Here is a 14520-nt window from a genome sequence, read left to right on the forward strand (position 1 = left end):
ACAATACGACACCCTCTGTCCTTAGACCCTCACATCGTACAAGGAAAAACTTCCAAAGAAAACCCAGTTTAAAGGGAAAAATGGGAGAAACCTCAGGGAGAGCAACAGAGGAGGGATCCCTCTCCCAGGACGGACAGACGTGCAATAGATGCCGTGTGTAAATTGAAAAGATAATACATAATACATTTGCAACATAGGTAGTCCATAATGGCCTTACGCTTCGGAGGCTCAGGTTTTTACACCTACCACGTCCACTTCGCTAGCCAAGCCGCCAGCCGCATCAAGCAGTTCAATCAGGGAACATACTGGGGCACTCTGGACATTTTGGAAGTTGTTGGGTAACACATTAAAGATGTTCTTTATAAAACGTTCCCTCAATGTTACATGATAACAAATGAAGAACATTTTCAAATCAACATTCTGAAAATGTTTTCAGGATGTTATTGAGGCCTGAGATGACAGAAAGGGTTTTATAAAACGTTCCCTCAATGTTACATAATAACAAATTAAGAACATTTTCAAAGCAACATTCTGAAAATGTTTTCAGGATGTTATTGAGGCCTGAGATGACAGAAAGTGTTTTATAAAATGTTCCTTTATGTGATATGTTAACAAAGGTGGAACGTTTTGCCTGCAACATTCTAAGGATGTTTTTTGGACGTTGTTGGGGTAACACATTAAAGATGTTCTTTATAAAACGTTCCCTCAATGTTACATGATAACAAATGAAGAACATTCCCCAAGAAACATTCTGAAAAAAAAATCAGGATGTTATTGAGGCCTGAGATGAGCTGTTTTTGATAACATTGTTAGAACATTATGCCCTACTGTTCTTAAAACGTTTTCATCAGGACGTTTTAGTTTGGTTCCCAGAATGTTCTTCTGAAAGGTAGGATAACGTTCTTTAAAAACATTCTTGAAATATTTGGTGATAACCTTCTTAAGATGTTTTTGATAAACTGCAGCGTTCAGTTATTATGTTATTATGCTCCAAATATCTGGAACACACTCCCAGAAACCTGCAGGTCCGCTGCAACTCTGACTACTTTTAAATCCAGGCTGAAGACTTTTCTTTTTGTCTCTGCTTTTAATTGAACTATTCATATCTTAGACTGCACTGTAACTTTTATCCATGTATTTGTTCTGTTAATGTTTATTTTATTAGCTTTTCTTTTTAATGACTGATTTTAAATGCCATTTTCTTAATGTCTTTCATTTTTTGTAAAGCACTTTGAATTGCCTTGTGTTGAAAAGTGCTATATAAATAAACTTGCCTTGCCTTCTTAATCAATCAATCAATCAATCAATCAATCATCAATCAAGGTTTATTTATATAGCCCAATATCACAAATGATACATTTGTCTCAGTGGACTTCACCGTTTGTACAGAATATCAGTATGACAATACGACACCCTCTGTCCTTACACCCTCACATCGTACAAGGAAAAACGTCCGGAGAACACCCACAGTTTAAAGGGAAAAATGGGAGAAACCCCAGGGAGAGCAACAGAGGAGGGATCCCTCTCCCAGGACGGACAGACATGCAATAGATGCCGTGTGTAAATTGAAAAGATAATACATTTGAAACATAGGTAGTCCAAATGTTTGGAAATGCATGTGTGTATAATAGGAAGATGAATCTACGAGGATATCCATCCAGGACCTATGATCCAGGACCACAGCCACGACTCAAGATCCAGGGCTTGCGATCCAGGACACAGGACCGCAGGATCATCCATGACTGCGGATCCCAGCGTATATAGACACCAACAAGAAAGAAATGTGGGGAAGCTGGGTTAATCGGAACATGAGAGTACACAGGTATAGACAGAGAGAAGGAAGAAGTAAGATGTCCCCCGACAAACTAAGCCTATATCAGCAAAACTAGGGGCTGAATCTAATCAGCCCTAACTATAAGCTTTATCATAAAGGAAGGTCTTAAGCGCACTCTTAAAAACGGATAGGGTGTCTGCCACCCGAATACAAACTGGAAGCTGATTCCACAATTGTGGAGCTTGATAAGAAAAGGCTCTGGCTCCCATTGTACTTTTAGAGACTCTAGGAACAACCAACAACCCTGCATTCTTGGAACACAATGCCCTAGTAGGACAGTAGGGTATAATGAGTTATTTAAGGTAAGATGGCGCCTGCCCATTAAGGGCTTTGTAGGCGAGAAGAAGAATTTTAAATTCTATCCTGTGTTCTATAGGGAGCCAGTGTAAGGCAGCCAGAACAGGAGTAATGTGGTCCCTTTTCCTAACTCTGGTTAGTACACGAGCTGCAGCATTTTGAATCAGCTGAAGCGACTTGACTGACTTATTGGTACACTCTGATAATAAGGAGTTACAATAATCCAGCCTTGAAGTAACAAATGCATGAACTTGTTTCTCTGCATCGTTTTGAGGCAAGATATGCCTGATTTTTGCAATGTTACGTAGATGGAAGTAGGCGGTCCTTGAAATTGATTTTATGTGGGCGTTAAAGGATAAATCCTAATCAAATATAACACCAAGATTCCTTACAGTCTCACTGGAGGCCAAATTAATGCAACCATAGTTAGTATATCTTTAGATAATTTGTTTTGTAGATTCTTCGGGCCAAGTACAATAACTTCAGTTTTGGTCGTGTTTAACATCAAAAAATGTAAGGTCATCCACGTTTTTAAGTCCTTGAGGCAGTCTTGAATTTTATTTAGATGATTAATTTCATCAGGCTTGATTGATAAATATAGTTGAGTATCATCCGCATAACAATGAAAGTTTACAGAATGATTCCTTATAATATTGCCTAACGGAAGCATATATAATGTGAACAAAATAGGTCCGAGCACTGAGCCCTGTGGCACTCCACGGCTAACTTTGGTTTGCGTGGAAGATTCATCGTTGACACGTATAAACTAGAGAGCGTTCAGATAGATAGGACCTGAACCAGCATAAAGCAGTTCCCTGTATGCCAACTAAGTGCTCTATTCTTTGCAATAGATAGTATCGATAGTATCAAATCACTGTATCACTGAGATCGAGCAAAATAAGAATAGAGACATGTCTCTTGTCTGAGGCTATTAGAATGTCATTTGTGACTTTAACCAGAGCTGTCTCTGTGCTATGATGTGTTCTAAAACCAGACTGAAAATCTTCAAATAAATCATTGTTTTTTAAAGGAGACCTATCATGCTATATGTAAATTATATAGTGTATGACCATACCCTATATAAGGTATATTTATACATTTTATTTTTCAAAATACCAAACAGATCATTTTTTAGACATGCCTCGTTTTGCTCATTTTCGCTCTATTCCAAGCCCGTCTTTGAAAATTCTGAGCAGCAGCTGACCACGCCCCCCTGCAGAAGAGCAGGCATGAGCCGGCGAGAGTCAAGTTACCATGCTTGCTGTGATTACGAGTGTGGAATAAACATGTCATCTCAGAGCAATGCATGTGTTCAAGCATATTATCAATTTGATCCAGAAACTGACCCTGAAGCAGCGGAGGTTTTGGTGGAGGTGCAAAAATCTCGGTTGCAGCAGGACGTTTCTGAATGTTTAGCTGACAAGCTGTTGTCCCTATTTATTTTACTCTGTTACGATGCTTGCTCCTTATTCCGTTCATATTTTGGCTAATTAGCAAGAATGCAATGTGTACAGTTTGTAACGCAAAAACAGCAATATATATATATATATATTTATAAAGGGAGACATTCATATTTTCAGCATATATACAATGGCCTCATTGCGTTTATTAATAGTTTACAGTCCTTTTCTTCCAACATCGTGCAACAACCGTTGGAAAGTTGAATAACTTAGGGTGATAAAAAGTATAACTCCAACAACACCTCAGTTGTCAGCAATGTGTGTAGTTTCATGTGTTTTTAAAAGCTCAGTTATTGACTTATTTGTGCAAATTGCGCCACGATGCCTTCTGAACGGAGAATGTGTGCTGCATGGAGATACCACAGGTAACATTTTTGATAGCTTTACTAAGTTGTCTGTTTAGAGAATACATTTTTCACATGTCATTCAATATATGTTTATCACACTAGGTGTCAAGACGGATGCAGTAACTTGAGGACTCTGTAACCTGTATGGTGAACCATCCTGGATTGGAGCCTGTGTGCCTAAATATGTTCTCCCTGCAGAATGCGTTGAATATTTACAGAGCTGAACATGGTGGACTACAGTTGAGGCAAATAGAGCAGTGAGTGGTTTGTTTGTTTTGACTGAAATTGTAAAACGAATGCTAATATTGTTCATGGAAATAAATACTGGTGTATATGGCTTTATGCAATCTTTCATTATGTCATTGTACATGTACTATTATATTATATACTACACAGCACTGGCATAACGCACCCATGTGTACGACAAAAAAGTCCACACACAACCTTATGCTATTGAAATCAGAATATTCTTTACCCATCCAAACATGAATAATCACGACACATTTTGATATCAACTCGGAACTTTATTGTCAAAATCAACGGTTAAAAAAACCCATAAAAAAATGTTTTGTATAAATGACACTAAATATTTTTACAGAAGCTTTGTGTGCTGGTGCTGGGGCTTCCTTGGACGCAGGATCAGAGTGGTGTTTCCGGCCTGCGTTGTCCTCAGGATACGCAGGGAGTTTCCTGATCTGTGAAATGTCGATGTTGGGTTCAGACAGCAGCCAAATTGAACCGTGTAGCATACCCGGCGATGACCTCCTCCCTGTCAGGTTGCTCATAATGGTGCAGGGTCCACAAAGACTTGGTCGAAGATGAGGTCCATCAAGTTGGCCACGTAGCCTGTGCAATGGTAAAAAAAGAACAACAAAAAATGTGGTTTAGATTAGTATATGCATGTAAAAAACTGAAAGTTCTTTCTAATTTTTTTATTTTATATTTGTAAATAGTTGATAGTTGAGTTGAGTTTTTGAAATATTTTAAACACTTACGGAATGTGGGGTCAGTCTTTACTGGTTTTGCTCTGCATTCTCCCTTCCTGGCCTTTGGGAACTGCAGTTTATACAGATGGTTTCCAGTGGATGTAGTGGCTTGTGCACGCTCAGCATTTTCATTGTAGTGCAGGGCTGCCAGGTACAGTCTTTCATTTCCGCCATGATAAAAAAAAATGTAAATAATAGCAAAGGATGTACAAATTGTCACTAATTAGTAAGTATGTGAGGTGCTGGCCTGTAAAGAAGAACACATAGTTAGAACAAAATCATCTCAACTTAGTATTCAGGATGAGAAAATACTATTTGGATAAATATAGTCTGAAATCCCAAAAGATGGGGCTAAAACTCTCTATTTAGCAAAGCTCTTTGCTTAGCCTTTTCCAATCTGAGTTAGTTTTGAACCGTAACGTGCATGCTGTGTTTCTGACTCAATACAGGTGATGTGTTGGATAGGGGCTGAGCTCAGTAGACTGACTATAATGAGTGCTAGCCACTAATTAGCCTGTTGCTAGAGGTAAGGCCTTGTCAACAACAACAGACCAAGCGTAGCGTAGCTTAGCGTACAGATCGATGATATCTGATCGTTCTTACAGACTACAATCACAAAAGCTTTTACATATAACGCTGGAAAAACCGGGCATGTCTCATTAGCGTAGCTTAGCTTACAGATCGATGATATCTGATCGTTCTTACAGACTACAATCACAAAATCTTTTACATATAACGCTGGAAAAAACGACACTTACCTACAGAAGATTACGTATGTATGTTTATTATAACATTGTTCTGTGTGTCAAAATGAAAGACAGCCCACACACCACCTATCATTAGACATTATCAAAGATGTTCTATTGAGAAGACAATCACTACGTGACATAAGTTTTCAAAACCGTTTCTGGTCTTCGGTATTTCCAGACAAGTGGCTACTGAAATCAATCTTACTAACTGCTGTCTGTGCAATTTACTCCGCGCGAGTTGGCGGACTTTATTTAGCTTACTTTAACATCATTTTTCAAGGTGGGGCTAAGCCATTTATTGATATGGCTGTAGCCTACCCCAGCCATACCCTGGCGCTGCCACTGGTGGGATGTATGGGGCGGGCCATTCTGCACATGCGTTAAATGCGTTAAACATTTTTTTTTTTTAAATTCATTACCGCCATTAACGCGATAATTTTGACAGGATTAGTTAATATGAATAACACCTCTATTAGGATTTTTACCTTAAATTGTCCTTGGGCAGACACACACACCGTTAATATTGGGTATTTTATTGGGTTCGGAATTCCTATGGATGACTGCCTAGGAGATAGCGCAGAGAAGCGTGTAAGACTGCGACTCCTCCTCCTGGTCTCAACTCCACTTTGTCATGGATTAAGTCCACAAAGCCCTGAAATGTTTGCCGAAATGAGATCTGCACCTTCCAAAGTAGGATGAATGCCGTCTCTCTGCTGGCACATGCTGTTAGGCTCCTAGCGACTGGCTTCAAAACCCATGATACTTTGTGGTTTCAAGAAATAATAGCAGACATCACAAATAGATAATTGAGACTAACTGAGAATAAACAGACAGCTTAAGGCAAAGGAAGGATGTGTTAGCCGCCTCCCTTCATGACTGTGAGCAGGCACATATATGTCGCTCGCGCTGATTTATGATCTTATGTCGAAGGTTGGTTTTTAGAGTGACAACATTTAAATCCAACATTTAAATTAACTTAACAACCTTAGAAGTAGCTCCAGGGCATACATCAAACTGTCTGGCAGCTTGTTAAAAAGAAAACTTGATGCATTTAAACCCCACATCATTGAGTCAAAGATGGAATAAAGTGCCACAGCAGTAGACTTCTCACATCAAAAGCAGTTGTTCCTCACTCACTAAGCAACACTTCAACAGTGCCTGAAGCCATGGCACATTTTTGCCATGGCGCGTCCCGCACTAGAAAAGTCGGATGTAGTGCCACTACGCATTACATAATAACCAATACTCTCCGCACGCCGTGGCGCGCGGGGTTTAGTTTTATTATGAGCCCCATGTTGAGCGGGTGCTTTACGAGGACATTTGTCTGCGTAATCTGACTCTGCTCGGCGGGCATTATAGATAAAACCCTTCTTTCTAGGAGAGAGAGAACCTCTGTCTCCAGAATATGGGTTGACTCTCTCTGGGCTTGTGAAAACAGATAAAGTATAACTTTTTTGAGAAGCCCAGGCAGATATCGTGAGTATCTCCTGCTGTATGCTCCTTAGAGCCAGCTGAGATGTCACGTTTAGGTCTCCAGCCGGCACTGCGCATGCGCGTGACGGTGGTGCCCTTACAGCTCCAGCCGGCACTGCGCATGCGTGTGGCGGTGGTGCCTTCACAGCTCCAGCCGGCACTGCGCCTGCGCGTGGCGGTGGTGCCTTCACAGACCCGTCAATAATCCGCCTTTTGAGAGATGCCGTAGCTGCTCTTAAAAGGGGAAGAATTGGCGGGCTGTTTATTGGTTTTATTGATTTTCTTTTCATTTTGTTGAGCTGCGCCCTCGGCCTGAAGCCTGGATGCGTCAGCGGCAAATGTTTTATGACAGAGGAATCAATCAGCATTTGACATGTGTTTGTGCGGACTTGAGGATGGTGTTTAGGCATCTCTCGAGGCGGCGGGAACACATTCACGGAGGGGAGAAGGAGGGGCTGTCACACCGCTCGCTTCTTCTTCCTCGACTGCTGGCCGAAATGCTGGGTTGGCTGAGCCTGAGCTGCAGCCGGAACCGGAGATTTTCTCGGCCAACTTGCCCTTGTCTCCAGCCTGGGCTGGGGACTCGGGGTGGGCTGCGACCTCTGCGTCTTCGGTGTTTTAAACCAAGCAGAGTTCGAGGCAGCTTGGGCAGAGGACTGCTGCTGCGAGAGCAGCGGCTGGACCCTTCGAGGGAGGTAGAGGTGAAGTGCCTCGTCCTCCCTCTTCCTCGTCTCACACCTCCTTTACATGGAGGCGAGAGCGGAGCCAAAAATTCCCTCGGGAACGATGGGCATATCCAGCACGTCCTCCTTTTCCCGGTCTGGGAGAGTGGTGAGGTTGAGCCATCTCGCTCTTTCCTGCACCACCATGATCCCAATTGCCTTGCCCACCGTGGCCTGGACGGCGCAGCATTGGACACGGAGACAAATGTCCGTGACCGCTGCCATCTCGTCCAGAGTGGCTGCCCCCGGGTTACCCGACAGGTCCTCACAGAGCTCCGCTTGGTAGGCGGTTAACAGCGAGGATTCAGGGCCCTGGCGGACAAACGCTGCCGCTTTGTAGGCCTTTTCAGTGTTGATCGAAATCAACACGTAATGAAATAAGACCCCACTGTTTGATGATTGATAGGTGTGTGGGCTGTCTTTCTGTTAGGATTTGTCTGTGTTAGTATTTTTCGTGTCCTTTTCTATCTTTGGGTTTCCTATTTTATTTTGTAAAGTGTTCACCCCCGTTTCCTGCCTGTTTGCTTTCTGTCGGTTTCCCTCTCTGATTACCAAATTGTGTTCACCTGGTACCTATGTGTTTTCTCCTCCCTCCTCACCTGTCCCGTGTTTATGTGATTAGTCCTGGGTGTATTTAAGTTCTGTGTTTTCTGTCTCTCTTTGTCGGGTTGTCTTGTGATTTGGCTTGTCCTCGGTGAGTGTTCTGTTCTGCCTTGAAATAAAGGAATTATTTTGACTTTAATCTGCATTTGGGTCCTACCTGCTTCCTTCGCTCTACCGTAACATTACAACCCGACCTCAAATATGGGCCCAGCAGATCCTTTTGAGCAGGAATTATTGGATTTTACTTTTTCTTTGGCTACCTGCTCTTATCAATGGATAGGAGCGGTCAGGGTTCAGCAGCGAGATGCTGCTCTGGCAGAAGCAGTCCACCTTACACTGAGGAATCAAAGTTTGGTGAAATTCTTACCTGCCAGGCTTTTGGATTACCTCACAATTTGTTTTCCCAGTCCTGACAGACCCAGGTCTCCCAACTCCTGTTTTGACACCACACGCATCGGTGTGGTCCGTCTGGCGTCAGCCCCTGCTTCTCACCCAGTGTTTGCTACTGTCCAGGAGCCATTCGCTGGTACTCGTCTGGCCTTTGGAGGTCCACGGAGCCTCCAAACGGCTCCTAACGGAAGGGGTCGCAAGGCCAGGTTGGCAGCACGAGCCCAAAGGGCCAGGGTTCCAGAACCAGTTCAGCCCCCAGCAGTCATGGTTCCGTGCCCCAGTACCATCCCACATAGCCATGGTACCGTGCTCCAGTACCACCCCACACAGCCATGGATCCGTGTTCCGGCTCCAGTGCCGGTCCCAGCAGCCATGGTCCCTGCTCCGGAACCGGACTTTACAGCCATGGTTCCGGCCCCAGTCCTGGTCCCAGCTGCCATAGTCCCTACTCTAGTCACTTCCCTAGTCCCTTCTCCAGTCCCCCCTTTAGTCACCTCTCTAGTCCCCTCTCTAGTCCTTCCTCTGGTCCCTTCCCGAGCCCCTCCTCTAGTCTCTCCTCTAGTCCCTTCCCAAGCCCCTTCCCAAGTCCCTTCTCTAGTCCCATCTCCAGTTCCCTCTCGAGTCACCTCTCCAGTCCCCTCTCGAGTCACCTCTCAAGTTCCATCTCTAGTCCCGCCTCTAGTCAATTCCCTAGTCCCATCTCTAGTCCCTCCTCTAGTCACTTCTCGAGTCCCCTCTCCAGTCTACTCTCGAGTTCCCTCCTCGAGTCCCTCCTTTAGTCCCCTCTCTAGTTCCCCTCTCGAGTCTCCTCTAGTCCCTCCTCTAGTCTCTCCTCTAGTTCCCTCCTCTAGTCCCTCCTTTAGTCCCTCCTCGAGTCCCCTCTCTAGTTCGCCTCTCGAGTCTCCTCTCGAGTTTCGTTCTCTAGTTCCTCCTCTGGTCCCTCCTCTAGTCCCCTCTGTAGTCCCTTCCCTAGTCCCTCCTCAGGTCACTTTCCTAGTCCCTTCTCTAGTCCCATCTCAAGTCCCTACTGAAGTGCTGTTGGAGGTCCCGCAGACTACTCTTCTGCCGGGGGTCCTGCCAACCCCAGGTCCTGTACCGTTGGAGGTCCCGCAGACTACTCTTCTGCCGGGGGTCCTGCCAACCCCATGTCCTGTGCCGTTGGAGGTCCCGCAGACTGCTCTCCTGCCGGGGGTCCTGCCAACTCTTAGTCCTGTGCCGTTGGAGGCCCCGCCGACTACTCTCCTGCCGGGGGTCCTGCCAACCCTTTGTCCTGTCCCGTTGGGGGTCCCGCCATCTACTCTCCTGCCGGGGGTCCTGCCAACCCTTTGTCCTGTGCCGTCCGCCCGAGACCCCTTCCTGGTCCTCTGCCTTGCCCCCGGGCCGTCCTCCGGAATCCCCCTTTTTGGACTCTGCCTTACCCCCGGGCCGTCCGCCCGAGACCCCTTCCTGGTCCTCTGCCTTGCCCCCGGGCCGTCCGCCCGAGACCCCTTCCTGGTCCGCTGCCTTGCCCCTGGGCGGTCAGTTCAGTCCCGTCCTCCTGACCCCCTCCTCCCACCCTGGTGGCTTACCCAACACTAATACTCCGTGGCCGCCACTGCCGACCCGTATTGCGCATTGCAGATCTAAGATCCAGTAGAAATGATAAAAAGTAAAAGTTTGCTGCTTATTGTTCAACTAGGCCAAAATAGAGTCAAAGAGTATATGAGAGTGAGTGTGTTAATTAATATATTTGGCAGTTTGGAGAAAGTCTGTAAATGTGTTTGTGTGTGTGATTCATGTATAGGCATCTCACGATAATTAATTTTGTTGGATACATTTTCCCGGAAATTATTGCGATAAACGATAATATTGTCGGCACCGTTGTATGACCATTTTAGACCACTGACATAATATATAATAATAATTCAAGTACATCCTTTCAAACTGCTAGTCACATCCTCATGTAAATGGCAATTTATCGAGTTCATTTTTATTTATCGTACGATAAGTCAACTAATTGCTTATCGGGACAGGCCTATGCACACAATAAAACAGTGGAAACAAACATGTGTTTGACTTTCATTAGTGAATGAAACTGTGTGCCCTTTATAGTCTGTGTCCAATATTGTGTATTTGTATATATATCCTATATATATGCTAAGGTCCCGCTACTGACACGATAGCAGTCATTTCGTGCTCATAGGTGTAATCAAACCCATGATACCAAAATCTCACTCCAGCCAGTTACCCAAAGTTGGCAACCCTGATATAAGGAGCTGTTTAAATGAAAACAGAGGAGCGCTCTATCCACACAACTGCGCCGAGCACTTGACTTTATGCAGGTAGCCAGACAGTGGGACATTGTACGAGAAGTCAGCACACTCAGCACGGATAGTGTGTGCAACATGATTGCAGCGTCCAGGCAGCTCCCGGTCGAGCATATGCCTTGAGTTGCACATAGCTCCAACGATCCATCACACACACACACACACACACACACACACACACACACCATTTGTATTGTATTATTGTATGAGAGAGGTTCCAGGTTGAATTTAAGCGAATATTTGTAATGTTCCGAGGTTGTTGTGTTTAATATGTTTATTTATGTTAGCTTGGTGAGGGGGTGGTGGGTTATACAGGACAATTTGTCAATATATTCCTGGATAGGCTGCAGCCCTCCAGCCCCCCTACGGACCTGAAATGGCATGAATGTATTTTTAATAGCAATGTTTAATATTCAAACTGCAGGTCTGCAGAATGACAACTTTCACAAACCAATTGAAGCTTAATCTATTACAGACTTTACCTGACTAAATATTGTATTTTTATTGTACAATATCACTTTTAAAATTGTCTTAAATGTGTATAACTTGCCTACTGTATCTTGACATTTAAGTGCGAGTGTGTGTCAGCTACCTTATGTGCCCCGCACTGACACTAATGCAAATAGCCACCTCAAGGGCAACCTACAGTAGGAGGGCGGGGGCATGTCATCACTAAAAAAAGCCTCTGCGCAAGCACACACACACACACACACACACACACACACACACACACACACACACACACACACACACACACCATTTGTATTGTATTATTGTATGAGAGGTTCCAGGTTGAATTGAAGTGAATATTTGTAATGTTCAGAGGTTGTTGTGTTTAATATTCATGAGAATATTTGTCATTGTTCAAATGATAATAAACATTAGCATAAAGCATATTTGTCCACTCATATGTTGATAAGGGTATTAAAACTTGCAAAATATTCCTCTAAGGTACATTTAGAACAGATAACAAATGTGCGATTAATTTGCAATTAATCGCGATTAACTATGGGCAATCATGCGATTAATCGCGATTAAATATTTTAATCGACTGACAGCCCTAATAAATATGTGTCCCCGGCATAGACTGTATATATAAATGGACGTAGGGTCCGTGACGTCACCCAGAGCTATTTAATAGAAGAGTTACGACACCGGAAGTCCAAAAACGGTTATCGTCACGTGGTTCATGTAGACGAGGGATCGTTCCCCGGAAGTTCATGGCGGGCAATGTGAATGCATTGATAACAGGAGATAGAACTACGATTTTTGGTAATTATTAGTGAATAAAGGTTTTGATTTGCAATATTTATACAACAAATCGATATGTGTATGTATTTACATCAATATGTTTTCAAAAATAAAATCGAATTTGCTAATATTAAGTGATAATATTAGGATTAGTGTGAACAATTAGTTTACATGTTACTAACAGTGCCTTGGTTAAAGAGCCTGTTGCTGTTTATTTATAGCTTTGAATTATTTCAAACCAATATTATCTTCTTAAACTTGTATGGTAGTCAGGAGCATCACTTTATAATGTTTATTGATACATTTAGAGGGAGGGGATCTAAAGTAATGCTTTAAAATTCAGATTGGATTCATTTCTACCATTTTCTTAAATTCATGGTAGTTTCAGTAATCCCCTGGTAATTGAGGACACAAGTTATCTAAATGACTAATGTTGTCTTTATGGCTTTCAGAAAGGACAGGAGACCGACAGGATATGATGATGATGATGATGATGATGATGATGATGATGATGATGATGATGATGATGATGATGATGTTAAATGTGTTGCTTTAGGAACATCCATTGCAAATACATGGAATTCAATAAACATAGAAGAGCATATCATGCAGTTTGTCGGTGCCTTTTCCTCCGTGTTGTCCTGGTTTGCTGTGCTGCCTCCTAGTCACCACCATGGTTTGCTGTGCTGCCTCCTAGTCGCCACCATGGTTTGATGTGCTGCCTGGGGATGCTCAAATCGCTCAGAGAAAGGAGTACGAATGTACGGCTTCCCCACTGACACAGAGCGGAGGAAAAAATGGCTGGCTCAAGTCAGCAGGAGCAATTTCACGACCAACAGCAACAAAATATGTGATTTATATACAAACACTGCATTTGCACTTTTTCACAAAACGAAAACCACACCATTGGGAGAGCTTAATGTTTTGTTTAATACAAAAAAACAGGGAAAGGCTTGAAAAACACTGAGAGTTGAGACTCAGGGTGCAGGATGAGGGTCTCAGTGCAGGTATTCAGGCTCCATTGAATCCCCCTCTGGTTCTTGTGCTGAGAGAGGGAGCAACAGACAGGAGAAAGGGTTATACACACCTATATAGCACACCTATTGCCTTGGGGAGATAACGTGTTTACTTATATAAAACAGTAGTATTAAACGTACCTTGTGTTTTCACTCTCACTTAAGTCCCTCTCCCTTTGCCATCAATCCAGAATCAGCTGGGCTGCAACATTATACAGACGGGTAATAATCAACAGAATCACAAGGACACAACATGGCTCTGCTAAAAACACTCACTCTTACACGCACCAAAGTTATATTTATCTAATATTTAACTCCCTCCACCCCCGCATACAATCCCGTTTAGAAGCCCCTCTTCTCTAATTCAACATGTTGGACGAAATGACATTAAGAGAACGGAATTTACATTAAAAGGCTGTTCAACGTGTGTTGCTAACTTGCTTCGGTATGCTAGCTTAATCTGTTATCTGTAAACGTTCCCTAAATCTACTAATTTAGGGATAATCCACTGACATCCTTTAATACACATGTTCATTTGAATCAGATGTACTGATAATATCCGCAATATACATCTTTAAACTTCTTCTTACCTTTAAAAGTCCGTCACGAACGGTGTATTATGCTGCAACTCCACAGCTCTGCCAGCCTTGGCGCTAACTTCCGGGGAACGATTGAGAGGCTCCACGATCCGCCATTGCTGTAAAAAAGTGGTCCATTGGAGTGAACGGAGATGTCGTAACTCTTCTATTAAATGGCTCTGACGTCACCCATAGGATTTTGCAGAGTTGCCGAGAAGCCCTTAGTAGGCGGAGTCGAACACTAACGGCTCGACAGTGACGTCAGAGTTCAACTCCCGCCTGTTCCAGCCTGCTCCAAATAAGGGCAAAGAGGTGGAGGCGGGACCTGCTGCCACCCAGCTGGAAGTTCCAGAGCTAGCTGAAGCTACCAAGCTAAGCTAACATTCTCCCCATCTGCACACTGCCGTCGATAGATAAACTATCTTGGAATAGTGTAAAGTAAATTGAAATGGATTCACTCCATTTTAGCATTTTAGTTTGCTCACTTCTTCACATGATTTCCTCATTT

General features: G+C 43.5%; 1 long non-coding RNA gene across 1 annotated transcript; it reads right to left on the bottom strand.

Moving 5' to 3' along the window:
* Nucleotides 1-13238: 13238 nt before the first annotated feature.
* Nucleotides 13239-14098, bottom strand: LOC139435669 (uncharacterized). The gene is made up of 3 exons (XR_011644879.1): nt 14025-14098; nt 13576-13636; nt 13239-13463 (listed from the first exon to the last, which is right to left on the bottom strand). It is a non-coding gene; the product is annotated as an uncharacterized lncRNA (long non-coding RNA).
* Nucleotides 14099-14520: the final 422 nt, after the last annotated feature.

The sequence above is a fragment of the Pseudochaenichthys georgianus genome, chromosome 17, assembly GCF_902827115.2.
Source record: "Pseudochaenichthys georgianus chromosome 17, fPseGeo1.2, whole genome shotgun sequence".
Lineage (NCBI taxonomy): Eukaryota > Metazoa > Chordata > Actinopteri > Perciformes > Channichthyidae > Pseudochaenichthys > Pseudochaenichthys georgianus.